Source organism: Ursus arctos, unplaced genomic scaffold, assembly GCF_023065955.2.
Source record: "Ursus arctos isolate Adak ecotype North America unplaced genomic scaffold, UrsArc2.0 scaffold_3, whole genome shotgun sequence".
NCBI classification, from domain to species: Eukaryota; Metazoa; Chordata; class Mammalia; order Carnivora; family Ursidae; genus Ursus; species Ursus arctos.
The window spans coordinates 34,516,109-34,533,754 of NW_026622985.1; the positions used below are offsets into that span (position 1 = coordinate 34,516,109).

General features: G+C 36.7%; 1 long non-coding RNA gene across 1 annotated transcript in view; it reads left to right on the plus strand.

Moving 5' to 3' along the window:
• LOC125281116 (uncharacterized) overlaps positions 1-16,401 on the plus strand; it is a 190,068-nt gene extending 173,667 nt beyond the window's left edge. Inside the window, exon 8 of the long non-coding RNA XR_007188189.2 lies at positions 16,255-16,401. This is a non-coding gene — a long non-coding RNA (uncharacterized LOC125281116). The remainder of the gene's footprint in view (positions 1-16,254) is intronic.
• Positions 16,402-17,646: the final 1,245 nt, after the last annotated feature.

Here is a 17,646-nt window from a genome sequence, read left to right on the forward strand (position 1 = left end):
CACTTAAGATCTTCCCAAGTTGTATCCTTCACCACCTCTGGTGCCAATCACTGTCCACTTCTCACCCTATCCTGATATGCTTTGGCCAAACTAGGCTATTCACCCATTAGTAGAAATAGCTTTAGTTACCCACTACGTGTCAGATACTGTGTTTAGCATTTTACATATCTTTATTTGATCTTCATTTTAACCCTACAAGGTACATGCTGTTATCCTAAACTTACAGATAATTAAAGCTTAGAGTACTGAAGTAAATTTATTCCTGTCACAAAATGAATAAATATTCCAACTCTTGTATTTAGATCCAAGGGTGTACTCTTTCAGGGATCATATGCTGCCTCCCTAAAGCTCTCTTGCTCGCCCACTTCTCTGCCTTTGCAACATGGTGAGTTTCCATTCTGGAAAGTACTCCTTTTTTCATTACTACTTATAGAATCCTAAAAATCTTTCAAGGCTACACTTAGATGGTATGACTGGGGAGTGCCTGGATTTGAATCCTAGTCATGTCACTTTAAGCGATTTATCTTTCTGAGCTTCAGTTCCTCAGCAGAAAAATGAGACTGATAATAATCACATTTGTATTTTAAGGTTAATATGAGGATTAAACATACATATGCCCTTATTCTATATATCACACATGCACTATCTTTATATTTATCTATAGCTATGAAGGAATTAGATCAGTTCTTACATGAAATACTATATCAGTGTTTGTTATAAAAGCAGAAGTTACCTTAGAGATCATCTGGGAAAATTCTCCTAATTGGAAAAATGATGAATCTAAAACTCAGAAAGGGTTTGTAACCCTGTCCTGGGTCACATAGTTGCTGGGACAGCCAACTTTAGAATTCATAATTTGCATTTCAGTTACCAGAATGTTTCTTTATATCTTTTTTTTTTTTAATATTTTATTTATTTATTTGACAGAGATAGAGACAGCCAGCAAGAGAGGGAACACAAGCAGGGGGAGTGGGAGAGGAAGAAGCAGGCTCATAGTGGAGGAGCCTAATGTGGGGCTTGATCCCATAACGTCGGGATCACGCCCTGAGCTGAAGGCAGACGCTTAACCGCTGTGCCACCCATGCGCCCCTCTTTATATCTTTACACTGGAATACTCTGCCCCATAAAACCTTTCTTAATTTGCCCCTGAACTTCATTGTGCTGTGTTCTTCTCTTGTGAGGAACATTGCATTGTAACTATTTGGGTATATGTCTTATCCCTCTAACTCAATTGTGATGTTCTTGGGTGCAGGGAGACTTTCCCATTTATCTTTGTTTCCCACACAGCACCGATGCTCAGTGGGCACTTAACATAGCATTTCATGAATTGATTGAACATCTGCTATTACAATGATAGGAACTGATTATTCTTCTGCTAGAAATTGAAATCCACGTGCTTTCACATCAATTTTCAGTCCTCTCAGCAGCTCTGAGCGATGGGTACAATTTCACAGAGGAGGAAACTGAGGTTCAAAGGCTCAGAGAAGAAAAGATTGTAAGGTTAATTGCACAGGTATTCCAAATCTCACCAAAGCGAAATTGAACACTGGGTCATTTGCTCTTTAGGGGAGCTATGTCTTTGTTGTCTTCTTTTAATGCGGATAAATGAGAACTGTTGATCTATTATTTGCTCTTAATTGCCGTGCCACGTTGATTTTCCTCATATTTTTCATTCTACGTGTTTTCTTTATTTAATCGAGTTTTTCAGGAACTTGAACTATACATTTTTTACCTGTTTTCAAAAGTAATAAATGTTTGTTGTAGAATATTTAGAAAATAAAAAGGAAGAAATAAATCACCTATAACTTCACCAGTCAGAGATAAGCAACATTAACATTCCGGTTCTTTTCTCCCTAGTAGTTTTTCCATGTTTGAAATATTAATTGTATCTGCTTATCTTTCTCTTATTTTAAATTACATTTAAATTGGGATTGTAATTCTTTTTGCAACTTACCTCCTCCAGTCATCATCTAGGATCTGATGAGTGAAACTGTTTTATATGAAAATAGCAATGAAGTGAATTACTCCAAACACAGGATGTTATATTTAGGGTGACATATGATAGGAACTTCAAAGTATAGATTACATGATTTTTGTGCACTGGGGTGACTCTTTTCAGGTTTTGCCCAGTCTGGAATCTGTTTTTTTTCAGCCCCAACTATGGCAGCCTAAATAACAACATCAACTGCCATCATAGTGGAGTCCGTGTAGAAACAACACTAAACAACATAGCTGAACGGAGTTTGTTATTCAGGGTAATAAGCTCAAGCATTTAGGACAAAGCACACTGACATTTCTACCCTTTGAGTCTACTATCGGTATCAGTATTAATCAGAATTAGGGAAATAAAAGGGCTAACGTGTCTGTATAGCATTTTAGATCTATGCTTTTGAACAGTTGTGGAGAGGAGATTGATCCTTCCTTTGACATTTTTTTTTAACTTCCTAAAGTAAGTAAATATGATCGATCCCTAGGCCGGTTCCATGGTGAAGAGAAGTGAACAATGCAGAATCTGGCTGTGTAGAGAGGAGACTCTGTTACACAAGAGTATTGATGTTGGGTGGACCTGAGGAAGCCAAGTGCCTACTGAGTAGGCCTGAAAGTTACATCAGTAGGAATCAGGTGTGGCTGCATGAACCTCAAATAACTATGATTAATAATATTAAAGTTTTTTTTCTCTCACCAGAAAGTATATTGAGATGGGCATCTGAAGGATAATATGGCTAATAGGATCTGTTCCTATCAAGTTCCCAAGGACCTTCCAGTTTGTTGCTCTCTCATTCCTAGGGTGAGACTCATGCCCTCTTGAGCTAAGACAGAGTTCCAGTGATTGCAACCATATTTCAAGCAGCAGGTTGCAGGGAGCTTAAGAAAAAGTATCAAAGGGTGTATGCCAGCTTTCCTTTAAGGAAAGTTCACAGATGCTGTCATGTGACTCTTGTACTGAGAGCTTATAGGGTACAACTTAGTCATATGGCCACAAGTTACAAAGAAGTATGGGAAAATCATATGGGGAAATCACTCTTTTCCAGATCACCATGTACTAAAAATTGTATCACTATAAAAGAAGGGGAGAATGGATATTGGAAACAATTTTTATCTCTTTTGGAGACGTTATTGCAAGAACGACAGAGAAAATTACTTATAGCTTACTCTAAATATAATTGTGTTTTAAGTAACTTTAATAAAATTAAATAGTTCAATCTAGACTGTCTAGTGTAGGGGTCAGCAAACAACAAGCTGTGGGTCAAATCTAGCCTGCCATCTGTTTTTGTAAATAAATTTATATGGGAACACAGCCATGCTCATTCATTCATGTGTCGTCTGTGGCTGCTTTTGCACTACAAAAGCAGAGTTGAGCAGTTGCAACAGAGACCTGAAATATTTACTAACTTGCCTGTTTACCTAAAAAGTTTGCCAACTTCTGCTCTAGACTCTAGCATATGGATTCACAAATTTAAATGAACCCATTCTTTCTTGTAATTGTCAAGTTCCTAGTTAAAAGAAGCCCTTTATATTTTTATTACATTAAGGTACATCCATAAATTAGATATGCCACTATTTTGTGTATTTCTGCTTAGATGAGAGAAAGGGAGAAAGGATGGGGAGTGGGAGTTAGGATATCAAACAGTTTGATTTCTTAAACAAATCGAAAGTAAATTGTGACAAAATATTAACACCTGTCAAATCTAGATGATGGTTATATGAAAGGCTAAGTTATTTTCTGTATTTCTCTGGTATGTTTAAAATATTCTATAATTACATAATACAAACTGTTTTTTTAAAAAAATCACAGCCCTCTTAAGAAAAGGAGAAGTTGTAATCGACTTTCAATGCCATTCCAATTTGGATGTCCAGAGGAAGCCACTTACAGAATGGTGCACGAGCAGATGGACTCCTACTGGAGTGTGATATTTTTGTGATTGAAGCTCCAGAATCATATCAGCAGTTCCAGAGACTCTGCACATCTGTAAAATGTGTCTGCCTCTGCTCGTGGACTCCAAAAATAGCACCTGCATCCAAAAACAGAGAGGAAGGCAAATTTCTCCTAGAAAGGGAACACACTGTGTTGGAATTAGTATATTTCTGAGATGGGAATGTTTGAAGTAACAAGGGCACTGCATTTTTTTGTTGTTAGGATAAAATCCAGATCATTTACTCATAGTAGGATAAATTATTTAGGAGGTCCAAAACCCATGCTATAGACTTTTAATATTTATGTGTTTGGTTTTTTTTTTAAAGGTACTTTTAATCTATAAGCATGTGGATACATAAAGGAAGGAAATAACAATTCCCTAAATTATTTAAGATTTACCCGTTTAGAGGCAATAGATCTCATTGTTTCCTTGGGAGAGCCTTCCTGTATTAAAGAAGTGATGTTGCCATGTACTTAAGAAGAGAGAGGAATTTGAAATTTCTACTGCTATAGAAATTGTATCCAGTCAGCCTTTAACACATATACATACACGTAGAAAAGCTGCTTATCTACCAAAATTGGAGAGCTTTTCCAAATGCAAGTTTAATTAACTGGAAAAGAGAGTTAAATTTTAATAAATAATTAGGGTGATTATTAAGCACTATGGTGAACTTAAAACGTGTTGTATATATGCAATAGTAGTACAAGTATCTCCCACGTTTGATTCCCTGCTCCTTTCAAGTCATTACATTTTGAGAATACAACTAAAGTAATGGATTTTTTTTTTCAGGGAAAGAGGGAAATGTATAAAACAAAAAACAACCTTTATTTGGGTAACATGACAGTATATTTTATATCAATTCGGAAAAATCAAACACCTACTATGTACAAGATAGGGTGTTATATATTAAGGATATAAAAAGGAATAAAATAAGATCTCTGCTCTCCAGTGGTGGAAAGGGAAGTAAAAAAATTAAGTACCACACAAGGTATAAGTGTTTTTAATAGATGTGTGTATGAAATGCTTTAAGAGCATAAAGAAGAAAGAACAATTCATTCTGGCAGGGAAGCACAAAGAAGGTGCCACAGACGCCCATATACAGGCAGTATGAATAGCAGAGAAGGGATGGAAAGGCATCCTCAGGCAGAGGAAAGAGCACCAGGCAAGTCATAAAGGCCCCAAGTGCATATCTTTTTTGAGGAAACATGAATTGCTTCATGTCATCGCAGTATAAGGTCATGGGAAATAAGTGACAGGAGGTAAAAATATAACGGTGGTAAGGGATGGATTGTCACTGAAGACTTTTTCAGGAGGTTAAGTATGGTCAGATCTGAGTTTTAGAAAATAAACTGTCTTCACTTGAAGGGGGAAAAGGACAGGAAGGATGGAGACCAGTTATAAGGATGTCCAATGGTCCGACAGATTGGGGCGATGGTGGCTAATTTAGATCATTAGCAATGACAATGAAAAGGAGGAAATAAATAAAAGGAACCTTGCAGGGGGAAGATCATTTGGGCATGAGAGAGACAGTAGGTAGAAATTGGTAGTAACAGTGATGACATTAACCAAGGTAGACTATGTGAGTTGGGAATAGGGCAGGGGGAGAAAGTTACTTTCCATTTTTAATGTCTTTGGGTTACTGATGCCTATTTGACATTCATATGAAGATAACAGTATGCAGGTCTAGAATTTAGGGCAAAAGTGGTGCCTGGAAATAGACATTTGAGACTCATCTGTAAGCAAGTGATGATTTGAGGTTGTGGGGTTAGATAAATTACTCTGTAATAAAGCATAAAACAAGAGAAATGAAGATACAAGTGATACTTTCTGATTAGTGTGACACTTTCAATGGATCTATTTCTTTTTTGCCAAGAAACTTGCTATTTGGAGTTCCCTTCTCCATTTCCTGACAGAACTTGATTCTGATTATCTACATCCTATCTCTCATTAATTATTATTTTTTCATTCTCCCAGTAAACAAGAAGATTTTAAAACTATGCCTGCTGTCCCACTTAGTATTATTCCATAGCCCTTTCTTTCCTTGTCTCTTTCCTTCTGGAAGTACCGTATCATGTGATCATACCTCTTGGTGTATTTTTTCAGTCTGGAATTATGCAGTCAGGTGAGAAACCCCACATAGGTGATAACACAAAAATTATAGCAAAATTTTGGGAAGAGATTTTAGCAAGCATATTCATGACTTTCACAATCTATTTCTTTTATTATTAATCACATGTATAGTGGATTATCATAAGATTTATATTTAAGAATCATACTACCTTTAAATATGGCACATTTTCTTCAACAAAATAATAGAAAAGTGTAAAAAAAGAAAGGTATAGATACTTCAGTGCATATTGGAAATTAAAATGAATTCCTGCATTTCTGTTTTATTTAAACATTTTCCTTTTATCCTAAGAATGGTAATTATGTATGGAAATAGTCCAAACACTTTGTTGTCTTTGTTCCTTATGCTCTGTGTGTGCAATACTGGAAATGTAGAAGAAATTCAAGACAACATTTATCTATTATTTCCTAACTTTGACTCATTCCTCCTAGATCAGCTTTCAAACAATTATTATATTCATCTTCATGGACCAAACTCAGCTATAAATTCCATTTATAAATTTTAATTACTTGAGTCATCTACTTATCACTATTTACTTCAGTTTTAACTTGAGATTACCTAACATTTGACAACAACTTAAATCAATGATGGCTCAATCTAATTAGTCTTATATTGGTTAGAATCAGATTTGGTCATAAAAAACGGGAAAACACAAACTAATAGGAGCTTAACACACAAAAAAGTCCTAGCTCACTCATAGTGGTGGCTAGACATAGGCAGCCCCTGGCATGTGATGACTCCAGGATTATTAAGGATCTAATCTCTCTTTATCTTGCCGCTCTGTCATCCTTAGAGTCTTCGGAAGCAACCTGTAGTTTCTCAGGAGTCTCACACAAGTCTTTGGCTCACATCTCATTGACCTGAGCTATATCTTTTTACAAGAGAATGTGCAACACGTCGTCTTTTAGCTAGTAATGCTGTCACCCAAATAAAATTGGGTTCTTTTTGCTAAGGGTGAATGGAAAGAATAGATTTGAGGGAAGACAATTAGCAATGCTCTCACAGTCAATATACCAGCACATTCTTATATTAATATAAAATATAAGAAAATTACTAAGTTAATTTCCAAGCCAATGATGGGAATTTATAGTATCCGGTTCTCCAAATTAGTGCATTCAGGAGATAATTCAGTTTACAAAATAATGTAGGTTCTTGTTTCCCAATGGCAGAAACTCAGTGCAGTATAATCTACAAGATTACTTAACTCAGAAAAAAAGGCATTGATTGTAGTATGGCAAGAAATCCCTAACTCTTTGGCAAGCGCCATCGAGAAAAATAATTCCTCTTTCAAATCACACTATCCACTTATAAAACCCACTGCCAAACTTGTCTACCTTCTAATTGAATACCCCACCCTCTCTCACACAAACCCTGCCCCCACATTTTCAATAACCAGTACGTGACCCAGGTCCACTGACTTCCATGACAACTTCTGCCTTTATCCTCTGGATTTTCATCATCTATTTTCTGATCTACTTTCATCAATTTTTGGTATGTTCAATTCTGAAGTTCTCAGTCTCCACTCCACTTTGGTCTGTAGTCATCTAAATGGCTCTTTAGAATTTGCATTTTCCTGGAAACACCACATTTCTAAGATTTCAAACTCTGAAAAAGTATGAGATTTAGAATTATGCAACTCAAGGTCCACATGTTATCATTTTGCTCTTGCGATTATAGGTAAGTAGATCAATTTCTCTCAGCCTACATTTCTTCATTCTGAAAAACAATGATGAACAACTTTACCTCACTGAATCGCAGAGAGAATTCACCAGCGTATCACAGGATACTGTACCTGTCCAATAAATATCTTCCCATCCCAAGGATCTCTATGGTAGTTGTCAGAGCAAGTACAATGTCTTATGTAATGACTCTCTAGGAGATTTTCTGGTAACAGATAAGCTGTTCATAAACAACTGCTGTAGAAAGGGAACTTCTATCTTCACATATCCCATAGAACATGCGAATGCTAGTACCCAGAGGCATAGCTGGGTTAGTCAGTCTTAAGAGATCATGGTTCAAATCGAGGTCCTGCAACTTGCAGCCTGTTTGACCTTAGGCAAGTCATTATTTCTACATGAATCTCAACTGGAATAATAACACTTGGCTTCACTTTTTCTGGGAGGAGATATAGACGGAAATCATTTTATACTTCATTATGGTGATGCAGTACTCTGAAAAAGCATTCTGAAAAAAAAATCTAGTACTTTTTGACAAACCAGAAATATTATTTATCCTCGACTATTTTTTTAACTTTCTATACTCAGTCAATGATCATGATGATGATGATGATCTGCCAGACACTGTGCCCAGAACTCACATTATTTCAATTAATACTCAATACTCCTATCAGAAATTTACTATTAATATCCCTATACTACATATGAGGAAACCAGGCTTATAAAGTTTAAGATCCTGCCCCAAGCAACATCTGGGCAGTGATGGACACAGGATTGAAATTTAGCACTCTGACTCCAGAGTTTGCAGTATTAGCCATCACATTATAAGGCCTTCCAGTTGATTCTATCTCTTAAATATCTTAAATATTTACCCTCCTCTCCACTTCTATTGCTACTACCTTAGTTCAAGGCCTTATTTTTTTTTTCTCACCTGGGACACTGGTAGTCTTTTAACTTGTCCATTTCCCCAGTTTTCTCTGTCCTCCATATCTCTTCAAGCTATCTTCCTAAATACATATCTGAAAATGCCATTTCACTGCTCAGAAACCTTCTATGAATCATTATATGTTAAAAAAAAATAGTCCAAACTCTTCAGCTTGATGTACAAATCACTCTAGTTTGGAATTTTCTAGATTGAGTTCTCACAGAATTTTTCTCTCTAGTGTACTATTCATCGTTGCCTTACTCTGAAGCCTGTGTGAGAGCCATGCTAGTCTGCTTAGATGTTCTTACTAACACACTCTATTCCACTTTTGTGCTCTTGCTCAAGCTTTTATTCCTGCTTGGAATTTGGTTATTTCACTGTTGCTTCTCAAAGTCCTTGTCTTAGTTTATGTTCCCCTCTCCCCCACCCCCCAAAGCAGAACTTGAGACAAGGACTTGGGTATAGGTGGTTCATCTGGGAGATGGTGCTGAGGAACAAGAGTAAGGCAGCTGGGACAGGAAGATGCAGAAGCAAAAAGCCAATATAAGGACACTTCATCATTTGGGGGGATATGTGTATAATAATTCTATTATAAATTAAATATCTAATGCTTCCAAATGTTCTTAATTGCTGGAAAGCCACTAATTGTTTCTTGCATCCTTTTACATTTGCCCAAGAACCCTAGGATTTACTCAGTTCTAGTAGAGTGAGATTTTAATCCTATATCCAAATGTCAGACTGAGAGACAACTGAAATTTTGAGTCCACTCTTGTTCTTGCTTCTTGTTGTACCTAGTGACACTGTACATGATAGGTCACGCACAAGACTTAGAATGCTAGTTCCACTCTGTAGAGATGCCTTTGCCAGCCCTGTGGTGACCATAGTACCAAGAAGTTCTGATTTAGAATAACTGCATGCTCAACCACTTCTTTCCCAAAGCAAGCTGGCTGGGTCCCAAAGGGCTTCCAGCTCCAAACTCATTGTGCTATAACCAGCCCTGGCCTGTTTCCTGTGAACCCCGAGGTTCCATGTCAACAGTCCAAACTGCCCTTTCCCACTTGGTTCACTTCTTTTGGGGATCTTTAGAATCCATTTCTGCTAGTGGACCTCAGAGAGGGCAACTCAGCCTGTTCTGCAAATTTTCCTTAATTTGAGTCTTGGAGAACAGAGGTTAGGTTTTCAAATTTTTCTTTCCCAAAGGGTGTTATATTTCTTATGCTTATTGTCCATTCTTGGTGAGCTTTGCATACCGGAGATGTCAGAAAAGACAGCCCGAATTGATTGAAAAAAGGTTATTTTACATCCTTCCCACACTAGCTTGCCTTGCAAATATATGCTTAATTATTACCTCTTAATTATTACCTCTTTGCATTAAAAAGAAGGCTTATTCTAGTGGCTTCTTTCTGAACCAAGATCTTATCAATGCTGCCTCTATGATTAGACATGTCCTCTACTGGCATGATATTTACACCTTAATCGACACACAAACACATTGGCAATATTATAATTTTCTACAATGTTTTTATAGTGAAATGAAATTGGAAGATTTCCTAAATATAAAGATTATAATTTATACAGAATTGTTGAGTTTTAGTTTAATCATTAAATAAAATACTTAACAATATTATTATGAACTATTTGATACCAAGCTAGAGCATTTATTTATTTATTTATTTATTTATTTATTTATTTATTTAGGGAGACGGGGTGGGGGGGCCGGGAGGGGCAGAGGAAGAGGGAGAGAATCTTAAGCAGGTTCCAAGAGAGCCCCGATGCAGGGCTTGAGCTTACAACTCCGAAATCATGACCTGAGCGGAAATCAAGAGTCAGACGCTTAATCGACTAAGCCACTCAGGCACCCTTAGAGCATTCAGGTGGACACCTGAATAGGTTATAATGTACTGGCCATCCTCTGACTGAGCGATGATGGGTCTCTGAGAACGTATCCAGAATGCCAGAATAATACCCTAATCTGTCTCTTGCAGATTCAGTTTTATCTGGGCATGCTCTGAGGGTTGGTTAGTGGACCTGTCAGGGGCTATTTCCATGAGGTACCAAGGAGCCTGGTTCCTGAGAAAACCAGTGCCCATTCTAAGGGGCTGACAGCCAGCCCTGCCCAGTTTTCCCTGATTGTCATAAGGCCTGGGGAAGAAATATCTTCATGACATGAAGAGAGCACACTTTCATTTTGTCATGGTGAGGTGATACTCAGATTGTCTAGCTAGCTCCCTCAGGCTCAATGCCAGAGTTCTAAAGCAAGAAGGAAATAATACAGAGTCAAACAGCAGATGTCGCTGATATTCCTGCTCAGAGCTGAGGGCTCAGAGCAATGTTATCTTGTGGATTCAATACCAGAACAGCTGATGTGGATAGGAAAACCATCTGTTCAATGATGCAGGTAAGGGAAGAGCATTTTACAATGGCTTCACTGGACAATAACGATGGGTACAGCGTATAGATTTTCTCTTGGACGCTGGGAACTATTAGTCAGGACAATGACCACAGTGACCTGAGACTGTGTTTTGAATGTGGAAGAAGGTGGCAATTTTGAGTTACACAAAGAATATCTCCTGGATACCCAGGTTTGAGTCAGAGAGAAAGGATGGGAATTCCTGTAATCCATGATGTTAGAGTCAGAGACAGAGAGACAAACAGATGAATATTATATTACCAGGCTGGTTGCCAGGAAAAGACTTAGTAAATAAGTATTCTTCATTTTTCTCCTTTGAAATCACTAGGTCCTAAGTATTCTCATGAGTGAAATCTGGCTGTATTTAATAGTACTTCAGTATTTTCAGGGTTCTTTCCTGTTCGAGATACTACAGTTGAGGTGGTTAGGAATGGACATTCTGGGGTCAGCTTACCTAGATTTGCCTCCTGACTCTTTCATCACTAACACATTTAAATTCCTTAAGCCTTGGTTTCCCTATCTGTAAAATAGGAATGATAATAGCTCATTTTTAATGAAAATTAAATGAGATAATCATATAATGCATTTGTATATACCAGACACTCAAAGCATACTTTTAATATATAATATTCACTTTAGACTGACTAGAGCTTTGCTTTTTAAAAGTTCTTTTCACACCAAACAGAAGATTTTGTTAATCATGGCAGTGATAACTCTTGGGTCTTTTTTTCTTCTTCTTTTTCCAAGTGGTTAAATTATTTCACAGCTTATCAGCTGTGATCCAATTCCACAGTTCATACTCAGGCAAAACTGCCTCCTCAAATAATGGGAGTTGGGTATGGAAACTACAAAATCGGGACAAAGGATGTTAAATTACTATTTCCAACGTGCCTTACTTTGAACTTGACACTGCCTTCTATTACAGTGCCCAATTCCTGCTTGAATAAATCTGTATTTCCTCACATTTAATAGAGCATTAGCCTGACTATCTGACAATCAGAATGTCTAGGCTGATGACACTGTTTCTGTTTCTTAACTTGATACCCCAATTAATGCAAACAATTACACACTTCACTTAGTTGTATATGAATTTTAAAAAACCTGGTCACTTAGAACCAACTAACATCTGAACCCTGCTTCTGCCTCTTTCCTTGAAAGTCCCAGAGATACATATGTGCAGAAATAAGGCAAAGTGATATTTCATTCTTGGCTAGGGTTTTTGCTTTAGAACCTGATGTAAAGCTGTAATAGGTAGATTGAGCTTCAAAGAAAAGCTCTTTTTCCTTATGCATGCGTGGTAGGTTCCAGAATGTCAACACAACCCAGGACTATAGCATTTATTTAACTATAAATATTCCCAGAATCCAACAAGACCCCAAAATCTAAAAGTAGTAACTTATACTTTAAATACTGATTCTCTTATACAGTAATAATCCCCAAGCAAAGGAATCTCCCCAAATTAGTACATATTAAAATCTAGGTCCAGACTGAAGATGATAGCTAAAAGAGCATTACTTTAAGAAATAAAGTAGACAGCAGAAATATATAGAAAATATACAGAGAGTCCCTCAGTTTCAGCTTTTCCAGGCTGTCAATCTTCCAGATGTTGAGATTTGAGAGAAATCTCATAATAAGAGGTTAAGTGTACTATTGTCTGCCCTTCTCTACAATCTTTTGGAAGCCTGAAGAAGCTTGTCAAGTCTCTGTTGCCAAAAATCTGTGCACCTACATACTTCCCTAGGGGACAGGTTCCTCAGGGCCCAATGAGAAGCAATATATCCTCTGCCTCATGTTGAAACCCTACTCCTTCACGTCTCCTGAATTCCTGTCATCTCAGTTCCTGAACTCATCTCAACTCTCTTGGACTATGAATGAATTTCCAACTTCAGCAGATCAGGTGCTCAATTAGTATTTGTTGAACGAATGAAAAAAGCATTTTTATTAGAACACAATATTCTTTTTCTACTACATTGTCTTTTCTAACTGGAACACAACCTGACTTCCCATATGGAAATACGAAAAGTTCACAATGCTAATTTTTTTTTTAATCAACAAATAGGGAAAACCAAAACAAAATAAGCCAGGTTAGCAAAATACCCAACACCAACGAATGCCCATGTCTCTCATTTGGACTGAAGCTGCCTTGACCCTAGAAACAAAGTCTAGCCTTCAATACCCACTGAGGATTTAAAATGAGTTCTGCTGACTCCATGTGGTATCTGGGCTATAAGAACAAGAGCTTCCCCTTTGGTCTGAGGCTTAAGAATCTGTTCTCTGTATTCCCCCTAAGCAAATCTTAGTTCTGGCCACGGCCAGATACCTGTTCCTTCTAAGTGACTCTCAATAAGCAAGTTTTTAAATGGTCTAATACCTTAAAATCCCAGAATTTTCTGGATCCCCAAGGCTATTAATATTAGAAAAGTGCACTTTCATTTTGAGATTTAAAAAGAAGCCATTTCTGGTATAGGAATCTGTCTATGCTGGCTTACTGAAACAATGCCAGATGCATAATTTTTGGGCTCAGTGCTAAACGTAGTATTTAGTCCAAACACCCCTAGACCCTCTTGAGCTCCCAAAAGGAATCCAAGGAGACAAAGTAGACAAAAGGCAAAATAGATATTTTATAATAACTAGGGTTTTGTCTCAAAATCCAAGAGTTCTAGGCTGGACTGTTTGAAGGAGTCCTTTTTCTTAACCCCATGAACCCAAATAGCTTCAAGCCAAAGGAGGCTATGAGTCCTGATTTGGTCAATTCCTCCATCTTCCCAGAACTAGCCACTCCAATGCACTGATATGCCATTCTTAGGCCCAAAGAAAGACAAACCAGTAAAGATAGAATTTTAGATTCTATTCTAATACCTACTGATTTGGATTTGCTTAGACTTCAAACAGGTCTTCTTAGAGGTCACATGGAAATGTCTGAACAGAGCTCCTTGACCATGGATCATTTATGGCAAATGGCACATGTATATTAATGTTTCCTGTCCATTCAATAGGTGCCTTTTTATGATACTAATAAACAGTATGGTTTACATAGTCTAAGAAAATGAGCAAAACTTCTATAAGTAAACTACTTTAACAGGTAGCAAATGTAGATATTCTACCAAGCTTATATCATAAATATTTGTTAATGATAAAAGATAAAGGTTTGCAGCTGGGAGATTTTTAATTTGAATTTTTGGTCTGGCATTCAAAGATTAATAATATAGACCTATAGTATTTGGAACTGAGTCACACATGACTTGAAGTGTCTTTGTGAGAAATGATGTAGGGACTCCTTTAAGACTAAAGTAATTAAGTTTGTTTTCAATATCCAGTTAACTCTAAGACTCTCAGCATTACTATTGAGAAGATTTAGCTTCAGCAATATTAGAATTGCTAAGGATATCTTTAAAGATTGCTCATTTTACATTATAACAGTCACACACACACCACAGAATGTATATATTTAAAGTATAAATTCACATCAAATACATATTTTTCTTATCCAGATTAATTCCAATATTATTACAGTAACAAGTAGCTTTCAACCAAATGTATAATAAAAATTTGGATGTGAAAGGATATAAGATAAATATCAAGTTACTTGTTGAATAAGTGATTATTTGAAATGTGCTTAGGGTTGATTTGACTGAATTATACCCTTTTAGATATAAAAATTTTAATCGCAAATAAAACATATTTCTAACAGAGGTAGTCTACTAAAAGATTAAAAAAAAACAGCAAAATGATGTGGTTTCTGTATCTTATTGAGAGATGAGGGTACATTCATATCCTAACCATCTATCTATATGTGGCTTCTTTTTAATACTTTCCTAGTTTATCCCAAAGAGAGTATAAAGTTGTGCAACAAGATGATCTTGGTGTTCACATAACTGTTTTCAGTTGATTAGAATTTTAATGCGTATCAAGCGTATTTGTTTGGAATGACTGGACATTTTTGTATTAAATTCTGTATAGCTTATGTTATTGAATTTTCTTGTCTCTTGGTCTTTCTTCTCTGCACATTAGGCCTACTGGGAAGAAGAGATTCTCTTTATTTAATATGGGTGCATTAAACCTTTGGGGATCTAAAGCTTTCTCTTCAATATGTATGAAAACTTCAAAAGCCTGAATAAGACAACGTAGTTCTAAAAAGTTGATCCCTTTACTCCCTTTTTGCTAGAATATAATCCATAGTCAGATAATGCGTAATGCCAGACAACGGACCATATCAAATAAACAATGCCATCAAATCTTTACACTGACCCTGCAAATAATATTTTTCCCAGAAAAAAATATTTCAAATGAGGAGAAAATCTTCTAGTCATGCTGTTTTATTGCCTTTTCTTTAGGAAGAGAAGAAAAACATTGTCTTCTGTGCATATTTTTTCTTTTGAAGGTCTTCAGAGGCCATAAAACTTTAATATGTAATTAAAAAGAATATATATGCACATATATATGATTAAAACAAAGGCAGCAAGCCTGGGAACTTGTGGTATAAGAATAGAGTGGAACACTAGAAAAAAGCAAAGGCAAATTCAAATGAAATAAATACTAAGAATTTTAGGCACTAGGAAGATGCTCCAAATATGCTTTTTTGTCATAAAGATAGTACTGGTAGGTTTTAGAACTACGAGATCATCTTGCCTCCATCAACAATCTGCAGTAACACCCATCCTGTTTGACACTGGTATTAATGTCACACTGTTGATAATAACGTCACCATATCAGGTTCATACTGGCACTTTCCAGGCCTTAAGATTCCCCTTGTTCTTCCTCAAGCCCTTATTCCCGGCAAAGAGGCAACTTCATTTCTGGAAGCAATAAAGAGGAACTGCGTGGTTAATTCAAGTGTAGTACTGTAGAGTTCCCACAACATTGTGATGTTCTGGACTTTTGCCATTAAGCTTTAAGGATTATCAAACGGTAAATGGTAGAGTTAGACATGTCCTTGTGCCCGAAACATACCTACTCACTTGGCTTAGTAGGTTATCTTAGAGGAATGAGCACTTTTTTTTTTTTTTTTAGATAATCCATCATCCCTATGAGAGAGCTCCTTTTCTTGATTTCCTCCCATTCAGAACAACGTTCTAGATAATAATTTGAGATCTTCAGAGCAGTGTTTCCCAAATTGAAGGACGCAAGCTATAGATGGGTTGCAATATCAATTTGGTAAGGTCTTTTTTTTTTAAAGATTTTATTTATTTATTCGACAGAGATAGAGACAGCCAGCGAGAGACGGAACACAAGCAGGGGGAGTGGGAGAGGAAGAAGCAGGCTCACAGCGGAGGAGCCTGATGTGGGGCTCGATCCCATACCGCCGGATCATGCCCTGAGCCGAAGGCAGACGCTTAACCGCTGTGCCACCCAGGCGCCCCCAATTTGGTAAGGTCTAGATAAAATATAGCTGCTTAAGAGTGACCCAACTACAATAGAATAGAGAATATTACCTGTATAGTAAGGGTCTTTGTTTTGATTTTATTTATATACACATATATATGCATATGAATATGTTTATAGGACCATGGTGAAAAATGTATTTTTTTTACTGAGTTGTAGTAAAAAAAAAAAAAAAAGTCTTGAAAAAGTGTTTTATGGTGATATGATTTCTATAAATGTTATGCCTTACAAAAGGTTCAGTGATTCAACTCAAAAAAATTGTCATCATAACTGAACAGACACACAGCTAAGTGCCAAAAGTGTTGTAAATATTAGTTTCCTGTTTGTAAAGAGTTTGATATACCAGAGTTCTATCAAAGTTACCAAGAAGGAAAGAAAATGAAATATGCCATTATCTCAGAATACACATATTCTGTCTTCTACATGCCTATTGGATATAGCACAAGCTGGTCAGGATGTCACAAAACGAAATTCTCTTTCAGAGAAAGCATATTCTCCTATCACAGGCATCTGGTGGGTGACTGGGAGTGATAGAAGGTCAAATGAGAAATTATGGTTACTTTCTCAAACAAGATTTTAAACTGTTTGTTTTCATTTTCATTTCTCGTTCATTTTTTCTTTGCAATCTTCTGACCTGTCTTTAGCCAATGTAAAGCTTAAAAAATTCTATAAATTCTTTTTATTTTGAGTACATGAAAGAAAGATTAGGGCATTTACTCTTTTGAAATAACTTCAAAATGTATCTTATTCCTCCATGCTCACCTTATTTTTTCTGTTTTGAAATTTGGATAGTTTCTTGGAAGTAGTAAGCATCTCAGACACTGTTCAGGGGCCATCAATGAGTCCTTTTCATCATGGGTGGCCCCTTTGCATAGTTGGAGACTTCACCAAATTATCTATTGCTAGCAATAAACCAAAATCAGTTTTCACATGAAACTCACTTCTATGTAAATCCTGTTATCTGATAGAGAAATGATTACTGATATGGGACCATCTACATAGTGGATATGTATTGCATACCAAATAAAATCTTTTAAAGCTTTTTTTTTTTTTTTTTTTTTTTTTTTAAGAAAGTGTGTGAGTTGGGGCGCCTGGGTAGCGCAGTCGTTAAGCGTCTGCCTTCGGCTCAGGGCGTGATCCCGGCGTTCTGGGATCGAGTCCCACATCGGGCTCCTCCGCTGGGAGCCTGCTTATTCCTCTCCCACTCC